Genomic DNA, 17527 nt, shown 5'->3' with positions numbered 1-17527 from the left:
GTGTGCGCGCGCGCGCGTATGTGTGTGTATGTATAAACGTTTACATATATATGTGTATATATGCATCTATATATAATTATATGATATAATCTACTACATAATATAACTTTGTTGTTGTTAGTTGCTGTCAAGTCAGCTCTGACTCATGGTGACCTCATGTACCGCAGAACGAAACGTTGTCCAGTCCTGTGCCGCGTTCATGATCATTGACATGCTTGAGTCCATTGTTCTACCACTCTGTATTTTGACCGCCTCCAACCTACGAAGGAGTCTCATTTTCCAGCACTATATTGGACAATATTCCTTTGTGATCCACAGGATTTTTATTGGCTAATTTTCAGAAGTAGGTTGCTAGGCCTTTCTTACTAGTCTTTTTCAGTCTGAAAGCTCTGCTGAAATCTGTTCACCCAAGAGTGACCCTGCTGATATTTCAAATATCGGTGGCATAGATTCCAGAATTATAGAAACACACCAAGCCACCTCAGTATGATGAACTGACACATGGGTGGTGAAATATAATAATATAATATTATATATCACATAATATACAGTGTATATAATATATACAATAGCTGTAACAATGGACTCAAACATACCGATGATCCTGAATATGACCCAGGACTGGGCAACATTTTGTTCTGTTCCAAAAATGTTACCATGAGCTGGAGTGACACGAGGACAACTAACAACAACACAATAATATATACACCTTGTATTTACACATACGTATGTATATACGTGGATACATCGTATGTATGTATATGCATTTTTATACACATTTTTTCACCCACACATGCATTTATTTTTGGTTAAATATTTTATGTTTACTCACATGTCACTTTGTAAGTGACATTAGCAAAAACTATTTACCTAAAACAGTTTTTCTTGCAAAAAAAGTCACTATAATCTCCTCAAATGCCCCCATCTCTTTTTTTTTTTTTTTTTTTTTTTAGTGTTTAATGAGTATCACTACCATCCATTTGTCAGTTTGTCATACTGTGGTGGCTTGTGTGTTGCTGTGATACTGGAATCTATGCCAGGGGTATTTCAAATCCCAGCAGGATCAACCATGATGGATGGGTTTCAGCAGAGCTTCCAGACTAAGACAGACTAGGAAAAATGGTCTGGTAATCTACTTCTATAAATCAGCCAATGAAAACCCTATGAATCACAACAGAACATTGTCTAATTCACTTGCTTTGCACACTTCATCAGGAGGGATCAATTGCTGGAGGAGGATATCATGTTTGGTGAAGTAGAGGGCCCGCAAGGGTGAGGGAGACCCTCAGTGGCATGAATTGGCCCAACAGCCTCAAGGATGGACTTGAATATGCTGAAGATTGTGAGAATGATGTAGGACCAGGGAATGTTTCATTCTGTTGTACACAAGGTCGTGATGAGTCAGGGTCAACTCAACAGCAGCTATCTATCTATGTAATGAAGATCAAAGATAATCTTAAAAGAGAAAAAAAAAGCCCCAGAAAATTAGGATGACAGTATAATTGTTTTTACCAAACTGGAACATTTTGAGATGGAGAAAAGGAACACTTTAAATAATTATACCATAATAACAGGCTAAAATGGGACTTCCACGGACAAACCATCAAGCATGGTCAGCCTGCTAAAAATAAGCCTCTGGACTTGGCCTGGAAGAAGCTCAGCTAGCCCCACGTGTTTTTCTTTGGTGCTCATGCAGTTTGACTGGGACCATGTTCTTGTGGGATTCGGGATTCTGTCAGCACCAGCAGAGAGAACCCATCCTTCTCTCCAAATGACTCTCCCTGAGGCACTGGAGTCATTCTCAGTAAACAGCTGCATAATGCCTCATATCCTGTTGCCAGCATTTCTCACTCTATCTAATCTATCCCCTCACCGACCCCCCCATATACATACACTTAATGCAGACCTGCTTCCCAAGCTCCAATAGATGAAAAAGGGACAAAAATGATTCCACCAGAGTTTAGCATGTGACTTCAACCGTTTTTCACGATCCACCAACCTTTATATTCATAGATTTAACAGCACACTTAGCCACTCTTTAGGACAGAGTAGAACTGCCCCATAGAGTTTCCAAGGAGACCCTGGTGTATTCAAACTGCACACCTTTTGATTAGCAGCTGAGGTCGTAACCACTACGTCACCAGGGTTTCCATGGTAACTATAGGCTTGTTAACGTTTATATGTGTTTTCCTTTTTAAATTTACATTCTGAAACTCTTCTGTCTTGATTTGGTATCATTCACCGTGAAGATTCTCTCTGGAGAAAGTTCTTTTCTCATATTTTCGTTTCTTAGAAAAAATTCTTATGCTTTAATACTTCAGACTAGCACTATTTTTATATACTTATTTGCTTGGGGAAGATGTGAGTGAGAGAAGTTTGGATCTTCTTTTTCCATGGACAAAAAATGAATATTTTTAGTATTGGAATTTATTTTAGATTAGTACATTCAAAATAATGCAAATAGTGAAATTTCTGGTCTCCCCAAGACTTGAAACTATTCTTGTTTGTTCAAACCTCACTCAATAGCTATTAGATTTTTTTAGATATCTTGCCACAAGTCTCAGATTCTATTTTTCATTCCTTATATCAGCGGGACTTTCGTTCCAGTTGTTCAAAAGCTATTGTCAAGAAAGTACTCAGTGACCTCCAAAATCTTGATTGTAATTTTTCTATCTGATTCTCCAAAACAAAAGTGATTTTTAGTGAGTAACAGATAAGATCAGTAAACCATCAAAAAAATGGAATCCCAAGCCAGCTCCTCATCAAACTTTATTTTTTCCATCTCCGTCAAAGGAGCTGTGCATTGAAGTTCTCCATCTGGGTATGAACTCCTAGTACTTATCTACATATACTGCATCTGATTAGCAATGCAGATAATCAACACTTCCAAAATGGCACTCAGTTTCACAGCTGCAAATGTTGGGCTGTTCAATCAATCATTCACTCCCCAGGGAAGAAGCCGTCTCTTTGAAAAAGTCTAATTAGGGCCATCTGTCCAAACTCCATGGTGGCTTTAAGAATCTACCCAGCCCACCTGGGAAGTTCCAGGCTCTAGCAACACCCAGAGGTTTTGGAATTAGTTACCAGGATAATAAATTGCCTTATCCCTTGCATTCCTTGTCCTCATTCCCTTCTATTAACCCCATTTGTTGGTGACGTTGCTCCAAGTTTGCCCTTCTTCACCCCTTCATATATGTGTCCCTCCTTCTCTCAAATTTCAATCTTGATTATCTTCCCCTTTTTTTTTTTTTTTTTAATTCATGATATGTGTGCACAACTCTCAGAGTAACATCTCTTTTAGATTCTGACTCTGGTGAGCTTTTGGAAATTTTTTCCGTATTCAAAAGGTCAAAGACTTGGGGTACTCTGGCATGTCCAGCCCACCATCATACACTATTGAGTCACACAATGTTTTAGACAAATTTCATTTTGAGTTGTTTGGAGTCTAGCATACACACTTCTCAGTTTTCATGGGCCTCACTATTTCCTACTATGTTACATGTCTCTTTTCCACTTACTAATTTACCTGTCTGGTCCCTTAAAGCACAAAGCACTCTTGGTGCTTTAAACTGATAAACTTTCAAACAGATACAAAATTAGAGAAAATGGCATAATGAAACTTCATGTATTTATTATATAGTTTCAAAAATTCATAATATATGACAATTCTTGTTTTGTCTACACCCCACCCCCACTCTGTCCCATAATGTTTTATTTTAAACCAAATTTCAGGTATCATTTCTTCTGTAAATAGCTTGTATTTCTAAATAGGTAAGAGACTTTTACTTTAAAAAATCACAACTGCAAAATCATGACCAGTACACATCCAAAGAATTAATAGCAATTAATAGACTCAGATGTCAAGTAAATGTTCAAATTTCTGCAATTCTCTACATTTATCTTTCTTTATTAACTTGCATAGTTCAAACCAGGATCCAAACAAAGTTGACACATGGAATTTGTTTGACGTGTCACTATAATCTCTTCTCTATTATCTCTCTCTGTTTTTTTTTAATTTTGTAACTTATACTTAAAGGTTTTTAGTACATCATCCTTGCTCTTTTCTCCTATAGACAGCCCCTAGTACCTACTTATCTTCATAACACAAGTAGGATTTGAAGTCATCTTATACACAGTATGATGTCCGACTAGCTCAGTGAGGAGACTAGAGTGATACTGAGATGACTACTGTGTCCAAGGACTCTTCTCCTAATATCTGTAAGGAAGACCCATGATCCAAAAGTAGATCTAAAAGGATCTCAAACGAAGAAAATTTGGGAGAGGACTGAGATGACCTAAACATACAAGAGAGTGGGCAATAACTATTCACATCATCAGGAAGGTGTGAAATAAGTTTAGGTATTTTTTTAATATAATTTTAAAATGATATTTTGATCTTGGTTAAAGTTCAAAAAACCCCTGTGAGATGTTATATTTCATGCCTATTTTATCATGAAAAAAGAATCTATGCACTTTGATGACAATCACCTACATCCCCTGATATGAAATATGGACAGGCCCCAGAGCAAATATTCAGCTTTCTCTTTCATCTCTGCATTATTTCCTTCAGTAGTTTCATGCAAAGGCATGACTTCAATTCTCACATTCATTAGATCACTCTAAAATTTACATTCATAATTCACATTTTCCCTTTGAACTTCACTTTCAAATAGGAGAAACAAGATATTTTTGACAAATGTTATTTTCTCACCCTTTCTTTGTCCTGAGTAGTCTTGACTTATTTTGATATCATATGATAACTCTGGTCATCAAGATTCATAGGGAGATCTTTAATTACAATATTTATTGTATGATCTTTAATTAGAAGTCATCAACAATTTTATCATTTAAAAATCAGTAGAATCAAAACATTTATTTGAAAAAAAATCTAAAAATATTATATTCTCACTAAAACTAAGAATTGACATCTAAATAGACAAATAATAATAATAATAATTCATGAAGAGATGACTTTTAGGTAGCAAATCACACTCTCAAGATGAAATCCCACAGCTTTTACAAATGAAAAAAGAAATAAAGTCCCATTACTTAGCTGTTACTTTCCAGTAAATCAAGTAATATTTTCTTGAGCATCCACTAAGGATTAGAACATGGGGGTGAGGGGGAGAAGGTAAAAAAAAAAGAAGGAAAAAAAATCTAACCTCAATGATTTTTCAGTTTTAGTAGGAGAGCCAGAAAATATAACAAGAAAATATACATATAAAATAACTAGGTATTGATAAAAGGTTTAAAAACTAAAGTAGGATAAAAGGCTAGAGAAATGTAGAGGGATGATTACTTTAGTTAAGATGGTAGCAGAAAGCCTCTCTGAGGAAGTGATATTTGAGCAGAAGTTGAGTTAAGTGAGGCAGTAAGTGGTGCAGCTATCTGGAGACACATAGCTCTGGTGGAGACAGCAGCAAGCACAAAGGACCTCCTACATGAGCACATGGCCAGTTTGAGGAGCAGTAGGGTGGCTGGAGCACAGTCTGTGAATGGAGAGGGTAAAGGATGAGAATAGGGAGGTATGGGGGCCATATTGTGTTGGACTTTCTTCTGATCATTGGGGGATTTGGATTTCATGTCAAGAGAGAAGGTAAACCATTGGATAGTTCTCAGCTGGGGTGTGACATAATTTGATTATATTTTAAAAATATGACTCGTCCTGAGAAGAACAAATGTAGGGAGATAACAGTAAAAGCAGAGACAGCTATGGAAGACTATTTCAGTGGTACAGGCAAGTCAAAGAATCTGGGAGATGGATGGCAGCCTTAGAGATGAAGATATTTACCTTAATTATCCTTACAAGGAAAGAAAGCAAGTCTCACAGCAGTAAAGCATCTTCACCAAAGTTAGACACAAAACGAACATTGTATGACAATTCCACTTATATGAAATGTCTAAAATAGGCAAATTTATACAGACAAAAGGATTAGAATTTACCAAGGACTGGGGAGTTTTACTTACTAGCTACAGAGTTTCTTTTTGGGGTGATGAAAAAATTTTGGAAATAGCAGCTATGGTGACACATCATCGTGAATGTAATTAATGGCACTGTATTATACACTTAAAGTGGTTAAGATGACATATTTTATATGTATTTTACAACAAAATAATATAACTTATTTTTACAATTAAAAATGGTATAAAAGCCCTCATCTTCAAACATATAAAAAAATACACACATTTTGTTGTTTTTCTTTTTTTACATTTCTATATGTACAATAAGTGACATTGATTGCATTAATTATGTTGAGCAAACAATACCAATATTCATTGCCAAATTTTCCATCATGATTAACAGATACTCAGTGGTTCTTAGACAATTCTTTCCCCTTTCCTCCTCCTGCTCTCTTCCCTACCCCGTAAACACTGCTAAACTTTGGTCTCTATATATTTGCTAGAATAATATATTTTAATAGTACTTTCATAAGAAAGTCCTGTTACTAATTTTCTGATTGAAATCTCTGTCATAGTTCTAAGATTTCAAATCTTCTTATCTATGCCTAAAATATAAGTCCCTCATTGAAGAACTTATTATTAATAATAAATGCTAACCCTTACTATTTAAAAGGAAATAAATGTTGGGAATGGAGAAGTAAATAAGACACTCCTTCTTGTGTTCCTTTTCAACTAACCTAATTATTTTCAATTAGTTATCTAATAAAGAGAAGCCCACATGGAATTATGCCCTATTTAAACTTCTATCATACAAATTGCATATGCCACCGTGTGGATCTTTCATTTAAAAATTGTTTTTCTCAGTTTTTACTAGTCCAACGAAATGTGAAGCTCAAGGTGAAAATGATGATACTATTGTTTTCCTTTTACATATAATAAAACTGATGCTTAAAGAGATAAAGACTTTGCTAATAAATAATGGAACAAAATTCACAGGTCATCTTTTGTACTAATGTTAGGATGAAACAAATGAAATTGCCAATATTCAAGAGTTTTTGATGGACAAAATGCCAGTTTCATATGTCATATGATTCTACCTTTTACAAATCTCATGCTCCTTCCACTCCACCCTGGTAACTTTTTGGAAGACAGAGAATACCTTAAATGTCTTTTTGTTCTCTCATACCATCTGTCATGTTGCAGACATGGAGTTACTCATCACTGTCACTGTTTAGCCTGTAGTGAGTCATCACACCTTTTATTATAATGCAACTGTTGATATATATTTATTATCCATTAAACTGTGAATACCTTAAATACAAAAGGGGTCTCTTATATATCTTCAATCCCTATAAGCCAGAACGGACACCAGCCAAAGTGGATGATCCGTATACGTTTGTTCAATGAATGAAGAAATTAATGAATCGTATGCCCTCAATAATCACTTCAGAAACAGTTATGAGAAGTGGTTTTGACAGTAGGCTCTCATGTCAGACTCCTTTAGTTTGAATCTAGACCAAACATTGTATGGGAGCTGGGCAAATTGCTTAAACTCACAGGGTCTCAGCTTCCTTATTTTGAAACAGATATGGATACCTCATAGAAAGGTAGTGAGAATTAAATAAATCATTGCTTAGAAGAGTGACTAAAAAAAAAAAAAAAAGAAACCTATTGCTGTTGAGTCAATTCTGACTCATAGTGACACTATAGGACAGAGTAGAACTGCCTAATAGGGTTTCCAAACAGCAGTTGGTGAATTTGAACTGCTGACCTTTCAGTTAGCAGCATAACTCTTAACCACCGTGCCATCAGGCTCCAAGCAGCTTGTAATAATTGCCACATAAGCATTATTAGATGTTATTTTATGTAGGTTAATGTAGTTGTTGTGCTTAGTTGCACTGAGTGGATTCCGACTCATGAAGACCCCATGTGTGCAGAGTAGAACTTCTCCATAAGGTTTTCTAGGCTATGTTCTTTCAGCAGTAGATTGACAGGCCTGTCCTATGAGGCATCTCTGAGTATGTTCAAACCACCAATCTTTCAGCTAGCAATCAAGTGCTTAACCAGTTGTGCCATTCAGAGACTCCTAGATGCTTTTTAAAACAATTATATGCTGAACTGAGATTCTGTATGTGTGCGTATGTGTGTCTGTGTGTCTGTGTGTCTAGTGGCAGTGGTTTTTATGGTGATAGGAAGAGGATCTTGTGAGTACTACTTTCAGAATTCGTTAGCACAGTCACAGGAAAATATTAGTAACAAACATATTACTTTGATTTTAAGATTTTCTTACCCACGATACCAAATATTCACTGTAAGTAATTCCTGACCAAAATTAACCTTGCCAGAAGCCTTCTTTTCACCCAAAGGTGCTAACCCTTTCTTTCAGGTTCAAAGCCAAGCTTATTAAATTTAAATTTTAAAAGATACGGCCGGGGACTTCCAGGCAACATGGTACTATAGACAGAAGCACAACGCTGTCCCTACACAGCAAAGATCTGAAAAACTAAGTCAAACGGAGACACACGTCAATCACGAAACCCTAATAATCAAATAAAGAGATAAAGAACTCAACCATGCACCAAATAGAATAAGAAACTGACCAAGAATAGAGAGAGATGAGAGATACATGCAGAGGTCCAACATCAGCTACCTCAGCACAGATCTGCAATCTTGGACTCCTATCGGAGACATGAACAGGGGTATGAGAAAGCAGCTTCACAGTGTTTCCAGCAGGAAACAGAACAACCTGAAAGGCACGGCTGACCAGAACCTGCCCTGCACTGATTCCCGGCCTACCCTGTTGGCCCTAGTGTATGCCACAAACAACCCATCCCAGCAACTCCCCTTCAGCCGGACCTGCCCTGTGGTACTGTGCCTGAGTGACTGACAGTGCCCAATGAAGAAGGAGGTGAAAAGTATTATGCCCAAAGACAAGCAAACAACAAAGAACGTACAGCCTGCAGGCTTAGACATAACCAAATAAAACAAAAAGTAGGATGAAACAAACAAACCTACAATCAATGAATGAGGAAAATAACTACTGAATGTCCCAAAGAGCAAAGACAATACCAAAACACATACAAAAACAGGAGAGGATGGTTCCAGTAGGTGTCCAAAATAAAACACCAGATGACTTTTCGGTAGAAGAAAAGGCACTAGAACTACTTGATAGGGAATACAAAACTCTAATACTCAGAATGATCTAAGAGTTGAAGCAAAAAGCAGACAAAAATGAGGAAAAGATAACAAATTCAAGGAAAATACAGATGAAAATACGGAAGAATTCAAGAAAATGCTAAAACAAATTCACAATTAGAAATCATACAAAAACAGCAATTAGATATCCAAAAGATAAACAAGAAGATTTCAGAAAGGGACAGTGTCATAGAAGGGCTGAGGAGCAGGTTTGAAACGATAGAAGACAGGTTCAGCAAACTTAAGACAAACACTTGGATACAACTGTGTTAGATGAAAAATCAGAAAAAAAGAACAAAGAAAAATGAAGAAACCCTGAAAATTATGTGGGATACAATCAAAAGCAAAAATCTGAGAGTGATCAGAGTTACAGAACAGGGAGAGAAAGCAGAAAACACAGACAGGATCATTGAAGAATTGTTGAAAGAAATCTACCCCAGTACATGAAAGATGAAAAGCTGACCATCCAAGAAGCTCAAAGAATCCCATATAAGATAGACTCCAAAAGAAAATCACCAAGGCATATCATAATCACACTTGCTAAAACCAAAGATAAAAAAAGAATCCTGACAGCAGCTCGAGAAAAACAAAAAGTCACATACAGAGGAGAAACAATAAGACTAAGCTCAGATTACTCAGCAGAAACCATGCAGGCAAAAAGGCAATGGGATGACATATATAAAACCTTGAAAGAAAAAATTTGCCAGTCAAGAATAATATATCCTGCAAAACTCATGTTCAAATATGATGGTGAAATAAGGTCATGTCAAGATTAACAGAAATTAAAGGACTATGTAAAAACCAAACCAAACTTATAAGAATTGTTAAAGGGAGTCCTTCAATCTGAGAACAGACAACATCAGACCACAGGCTGAATCTAGGAAACAGGATTGTACCAGCCAGATATCAACCTAGGAAATGAACTCTTAAAGACTGAGCAAAACCAAAAGAATGACAACAGGGAAACAGAGAGGTTAATCTGTAAATGACAACCATATCAGAACAAAAAAAAAAAAAAATAGGGAATAAACGGTGTAGGAATAGAACCTTTTAATGGAGAAGAAGACAAGGCAATACCAACTAATAATAGACTGGTTCAAACCTAGAAGATAAGGGTAAATTTCAAGGCAACCACAAAGAAAGTTAACAAACCTTCTCATCAAAATAAAGAAGAAAAACCTAAAGTACCAGTAAAAACAAAACCTACAAAAACAAAAGAAATAAAAAAATCCACAAAAGAAAGGAACTCAGCACAGGAGAGTAAGAGGGACAAACAAAATGTCAGCACCACAAAAAAAAAAAGCACTACAAAATGACACCAATAAACTCACACCTATCAATAATTACACTAAATGTAAATGACCTCAATGCACCCATAAAGAGACAGAGAGTGATGGAATGAACAAAAAAACAGGATCCATCCATATGCTGTCTACAAGAGACACACCTTAGAAACAAAGATATAAATTTATCAAAAATCAAATGATTGAAAAAAATATATCAAGAAAACAGCTACCAAAAAACAGCAGGAGTGACAACATTAATCTCAGATAAAATAGACTTTAAAACAAAATTCACCATAAAAGACAAAGAAGGGCACTATATAATGATTAAGGGGACAATCCATCAAGAAGACATAACCATAATAAACATCTATGCACCCAAAGACAGAGCTCCAAAGTACATAAAACAAACTCTAACAGCACTGAAAAGAGAAATTGACAGTTTCGCAATAATAGTAGGAGACTTCAACACACCATTCTGAGTATAGGACAGAACAACTAAGAAGAAACTCAGCAAAGATAGAGAAGACCTAAAGCATACAATCAGCCAACTAGACCTCAGAGACATATACAGAACAATCCACCCAAGAGCTGCAAAATACACGTTCTTTTTCAATGCACATGGAACGTTCTCCAGAATAGACCACATCTTAGGCCACAGAGCAATCCTCAACAAAATACAAAACGTGGAAATAATACAAAGTATCTTCTCTGACCACAATGCCATCAAGTTAGAAATTAACAACAGGAAAAGCAAGGAAAAAAAAACAATTACTTGGAAACTGAATAACACCCTGCTTACACATCACTGGGTAGTAGAAGAAATCAGAGGTGAAATTTAAAAATTCCTAGAATCCAGTGAGAATGAAAACACATCCTACCAAAACCTTTAGGACACAGCAAACGCAGTCCTCAGAGGACAATTTATAGCAATGGATGCACACATCAAAACAGAAGAAAGAGACAAAATAAAACATTAACTACAGAACTCAAACAAATAGAAAGAGGACAGAAAAAAAAAAAGCCCACAGACACTAGAAGAAAGGAAATAATAAACATCAGAGCAGAAACGAATGAAATAGAGAATAGAAAAACAATAGAAAGAATCAAGAAAACCAAAACTTGGTTCTTTGAAAGGATCAATAAAATTGACAAACTACCAAACTACTGGCCAGACTGAAAAAAGAAAAACAGGAGAGGACACAAATAACCCAAATAAGAAATGAAAGGGGAAACATTACAACAGACCCAACTGAACTAAAAAGGATTATAACAGAGTATTATAAAAAACTATACTCCAACAAATTTGAAAACCTAGAGGAAATGGATAAATTTCTAGAAACATAATACCTACCCAAACTACCAGAAAGTGATGTTTAAAATCTGAACAGACCCATAACAAGAGAAGAGATTGCAAAGCTAATAAAAAAACTCCCAACAACAACAAAAAAGCACTGGCCTAGATGGCTTCACTGGAGAATTCTACCAAACATTCAGAGAAGAGCTTATACCAGTAACTACTCCAACTATTTCAGAACACAGAAAAGGAAAGGATACTTCCAAATTCATTTTATGAAGCTAGAATAACCCTGATACCAAAACTAGGCAAAGACACCACAAAAAAGAAAATTACAGACCAATATCTCTCATGAATATAGATGCAAAAATTCTCAACAAAATTCTAGCGAATAGAATTGACCATCATATGAAAAAAATAATACACCACAACCAACTAGGATTCATATCAGGTATGGAATGATGGTTCAGCATTAGAAAATCAATCAACATCATCCACCACATAAATAAAAGGAAAGAAAAGAATCACATGATCATCTCAAACGACACAGAAAAGACATTCGACAAACTCCAACACCCATTCCTGATAAAAACTCTCAATAAAATAGGTATAGAAAGGAAATTTCACAACATAGTAAAGGGCATCTATGCAAAACCAATGGCCAACATCAGTCTTAAGGAAGAGAGGCTGAAAACATTCCCCTTGAGAAAAGGAACAAGACAAGGATGCCCTTTATCACAACTCCTATTTAACATTGTCACAGAAGTTCTAGTTAGAGCAATGAGGCAAGAAAAAGAAAAAGAAAATGACATCCAAATTGGTGATGAAGACGTTAAGTTGTCCCTTTTTGTGGATGATATTATACTATACATAGAAATCCCAAAGACTCCAAGAGAAAACTTCCGCAACTAATAGAAAGATTCAACAGAGTAGCAGGATACAAGATAAACATTCAAAAATCAGTTGGATTCCTATACACCAATAAAGAAAACAATGAAAAGGAAATCAGGAAAACAATACCATTTATAATAGTCCCTAAAAAATAAAATACTTAGGAATAAATCTAACCAGGGATATAAAAGACCTGTTCAAAGAAAACTACAAAACACTACTGCAAGAAACCCAAAGGGATATACGTAAATGGAAAAACATACCATGTTCATGGATAGGTAAACCCACATTGTGAAAATGACAATTCTACCCAAAGCAATTTACAAATACAATGCAATCCAGATCCAAATACCAACAACATTCTTTAAAGAGATGGGAAAACTAATCATTAACTTTATATGGAAAGGGAAGAAGCCCCTGATAAGTAAAGCACTATTGAAGAAGAATAAAGTAGGAGGACTCACACTACCTGACTTCAGAACCTACTATACAGCTACAGTAGTCAAAACAGCCTGGTACTGGTACAATGACAGATACATTGACCAGTGGAACAGAATTGAGAACCCAGATGTAAATCCATCCACCTATGGTCACCTGATCTTCGACAAGGACCCAAAGTCCATCCAATGTGGAACAGAGAGTCTTTGTAACAAATGGTGTTGCCAAAACTGGATATCCATCTGCAAAAAAATGAAACAGGACCCATACCTCACACCATACACAAAAACTACTTCAAAATGGATCAAAGACCTAAATATAAAGCCCAAAACTATAAAGTTCATAGATGAAAAAATAGGATCAATGCTAGAAGCCCTAATATACAGCATTAACAGGATACAAACCATAACCAAAACACACAAACTCCAGAAGATAAGCTAAGTGACTGAGATCTTCTAAAAATGAAACACTTATGCTCATCAAAAAACTTCACCAAAGAGTAAAAAGAGAACCTACAGACTGGGAAAAATTTTTTCGTCATTACAAATGAGACAAATTTCTAATCTTTAAACTCTACAAGAAAATCCAACATCTCTACAACAAAAAGACAAATAATCCAATTAAAAAATGGGCAAAAGAAATGAACAGACACTTCATCAAAGGAGACATTCAAGTGGCCGACAGACACATGAGGAAATGCTCGCGATCACTAGCCATTGGAGAAATGCAAATTAAAACTACAATGAGATACCATCTCACCCCAGCATTACTGGTATGAATGAAAAACACTGGAAATAACAAATTTTGGAGAGACTACGGGGAGCTAGGAACTCTTATGCACTGCTGGTGGGAATGAATAATGATACAACCATTTTGGAAAATGATATGGTGCTTCCTTAGAAAGCTAAAAATAGAAATACCATTTTATCCAGCAATCCCACTCATAGGAATATATCCTAGAGAAATGAGCCATCACACAAATAGACATATGCACACCCATGTTTATTGTAGCATTGTTCACAATTGCAAAAAGATGAAAACAACCTAGAGGCACATCAACAGATGAATGGATAAACAAACTATGGTACATACACACAATGGAGTATTATGCAATGATGACGAACAATGATGAATCTGTGAAGCATCTCACATGGATGAAACTGGAGGACATTATGCTGAGTGAAATAAGTCAATCACAAAAGGACAAATATTGTATGAGACCTCTACTATAAAATCTCATGAAAAAGCTTACACACAAAAAGAAACAATCTTTGTTAGTTACAAGGGATGGATGGGTTCTGCAGGGAGGAAACTAAATAGACAATAGATAAGTGGTAACTTTGGTGAAGAGTAAGACAGTACACATTACTGGGGAAGCCAGCACAACTTGTACAAGGAAAGGTCATGGAAGCTCCATAGACACATCTTAACTCCCTGAGGGACTTAATTGCTTGGTGGAGGGCTATGGGGACCATGGTCTCGGGGAGCATCTAGCTCAATTGGCATAACACAGTTTATAAAGACAATGTTCTACATTTAACCTTGGTGAGTAGCGTCTGGGGTCTTAAAAGCCTGTGAACAGCCATCTAAGATACTCCACTGCTCTCACCCCTCAGGGAGCAAGGAAGAATGAAGAGAACAGGATACAAGGAAAAGATTACTCCAAACGACTAATGGACGACAGCTACCACGGCCTCCACCAGACTGAGTCCAGTACAGCTAGATGGTGCCCGGTTACCACCACTGACTCCTCTGACAGGGATCACAATAGAGGGTCCTGGACAGAGCTGGAAAAGGATATAGAACCAAATGCTAACACACACACACAAAAAAATACCAGATTTACTGGCCTGACAGACTGGAGAAACCCCGAGAATATGGCCCCCGGACACCCTTTTAGCTCAGTCAGTGGTGAAGTCACTTCCGAAGTTCACCATTCAGCCGGGGATTGGACAGCCTCATAAGACAAAACGGGACTAATGAGGCACAGCAGTTCAGGGACAAGGACTAGTAGGCAGGAGGGGACAAGAAAGCTGGTGACAGGGAACCCAAGGTTGAGAAGGGACAGTGTTGACACGTCATGGGGTTGTTAACCATTGACATAAGGCAATATGTGTACTAACTGTTTAATGAGAAACTATTTGTTCTGCAAACCCTCATCTAAGGTACAAAAAAGAAAAAAAGAATTATCTATGTGAGATCAAATTGACAACAGCAACTCAAAAGGTTTGATGGGAAGTCTAGGGGACAGTGAGTTGAAGATAATGGTGATGGAATAATTTGGAAAAGGATACTCAGAATAGCAGCACAACTGGAAGAATGTAATTGATGTCACTGAATTGTACATGTAGAAACTTTCAAAATGGTTTAACTTTGGTTATGTAAATTTTCACCAAAAAAAAAGGTCCTCCAAGGTCAAGAAAGGAGAATGTTGACATGTTGTGGGTTGTTAACCAATGTCATAAAACAATATGTGTATTGACTGTTTAATGAGAAACTATTTCTTCTTTAAACCTTCATCTAAAGTACAATAAAAAAAATTTTAAAAAGATATGGCTGGACGGAAGACCAGAGGTCATCTTGTGACCTGATATCAGTTGATCTTCGTGAAAGGGGGAGAGCAAAGTACAATCAATTATGTTAAGATTAGCCAATGGTTGGTCCTCTATTTCTCCCTCCTCTTCTCTTTATAAGCCGCATTGTACCTAACTTACTTTGAACCATTTGCTTTTTATGGAATCAAACTGGTCTATGCATATAGAATAACTGCTGAGAATAATGTTTATGTTCAAATTTTGTTGCGTTTTGATTATTTTTAGCAGTCTGGTGTCAGAATCAGGATGTAGAGAAAACTGGGGTTCCAGAGAAGATTGCAGAGCTGAGCACCCAATCTTTGGTGAGAGATAAACAAATATGATACCAAGCATGAGTTCCTTGTGCCCAATTGTTCCTTCACCATGGCTGCGGAACATAGTAAAAATCTCTTGGGTTCAAGTTCCACTCCTTTTGTGTCGAACTCCGAGTTGTTATACGAGTAGTTATGGGCATCTTTTCCTTGATAAGTTACTCTTGCACTGTCTGTTTGGGTAAGTGGGTTCCCATCTGCTCTATTCTTTTATATCCAATTTGGGAAATTTTTTTTGGTGCTCGAGTTTCATAGGGCTTTTCCTACTTGCATTATTTGAATACTTTCCCCAGTTTGGGCACAAGATATCTCAGATAGGTTCTGAGGAAGGCCTCTAGTAATTTTAACGTGAGTCGACCTGATTAAAACAGCTTGAAATTTAAGTAGCTACTTTTGTGTGTATACCTTGCCTTGATTAGTGTTGTGCTGTTTTAAGAGTATTATACTGTCGTTGATCATCAGAAACTGGAAAATCATAAGGTATAGAACCTATAAGCCTGTTGTTTAAGCTGGCTCCACGGTCCAGTGAATGTATTCTTCTCAGTAAAAATTGCATCCATTGGGATGAATTTTGCAGTGGGTCATCAAAAAAAAAAAAAAAAAAAAAAAAAAACCAGTGATGAAAGTTGAGATTTTGTCTTCAGGACTTTGGTTGGTTTTGACCTAGAGAGCACATTCTCTCTGGGTTGTTTTTTTTATTTTTTATTTTTCCTCTGTGCACCATAATGAGGTTACTCTAAGTCTCAGGTCAGAGAAAAACTACATCTTGTTCCTGTGTGTAATTTGGGCTTTCGGTGGCTACTCTGAGAAACTTTAATACAAATTGGTTCATTTGAAAAGTGAACTGAAAAAAAAGATGGATTGTTTATTTTAATTGGTATAACAAGGTCTCAAGAATATAAAAATTATTCTAAATTTACTTCTCTAAAGGATTCTTTAAAGTTCATGGAAGATAAGTTATAAAAATGGAATATTTTCCTACCTCCAGGTGGTATTATTAAATTAAATTATAGTATTCCTTCAAAGAGCTTTATTCTTAATGGCTTAATGAGAAATAAGAATTTATATAAATTTAATATTCCGAATATTCCCAGGAATTAATGAAAGTGAATTTCTACAGACAAAATTTCTACGTCAATTTAAAAGCAATGTGATCATTAAGGTTGTGTGTCAACTTGGCTGTGCCATGATTCTCAGTGGTTTGGCAGTTAGGATGTAGTTTGCTATCTATAATGATGCAATCACCCCCATGATGAGATCCGATATAATGTAATCACCTCCAATATGAGATCTGCTATGAGTATCCAATCAGTTGAAAGGGAACTTCCTTGGGGGTGTGGACTACATTCAGTATATATGGACTTTCTGGCAAAGTTCACTGGCTTTTGCTCTGCCCTGGATCCTATATTCGGCTTGTCAGCATCTGATCTCCAGTTCTTGGGACTTGGACCAGCAGACTGCCCTCTGACCTGTGGATCTTGGGTTCATCAACCCCTGCAGTTACATGAGTCAAGAGAAGCCTCCAGTCTGATGCCTGTTGCCTGACCCATGGACTTGGGACTTGCCAGCCTCTACAATTGCATAATCCATTTCCTTGAGATTAATCTCTCTCTCTCT

The sequence above is a fragment of the Trichechus manatus genome, unplaced genomic scaffold, assembly GCF_000243295.1.
Source record: "Trichechus manatus latirostris isolate Lorelei unplaced genomic scaffold, TriManLat1.0 scaffold00203, whole genome shotgun sequence".
In the NCBI taxonomy this organism is placed as follows: domain Eukaryota; kingdom Metazoa; phylum Chordata; class Mammalia; order Sirenia; family Trichechidae; genus Trichechus; species Trichechus manatus.
Note: the sequence above shows the minus strand (reverse complement) of the source record.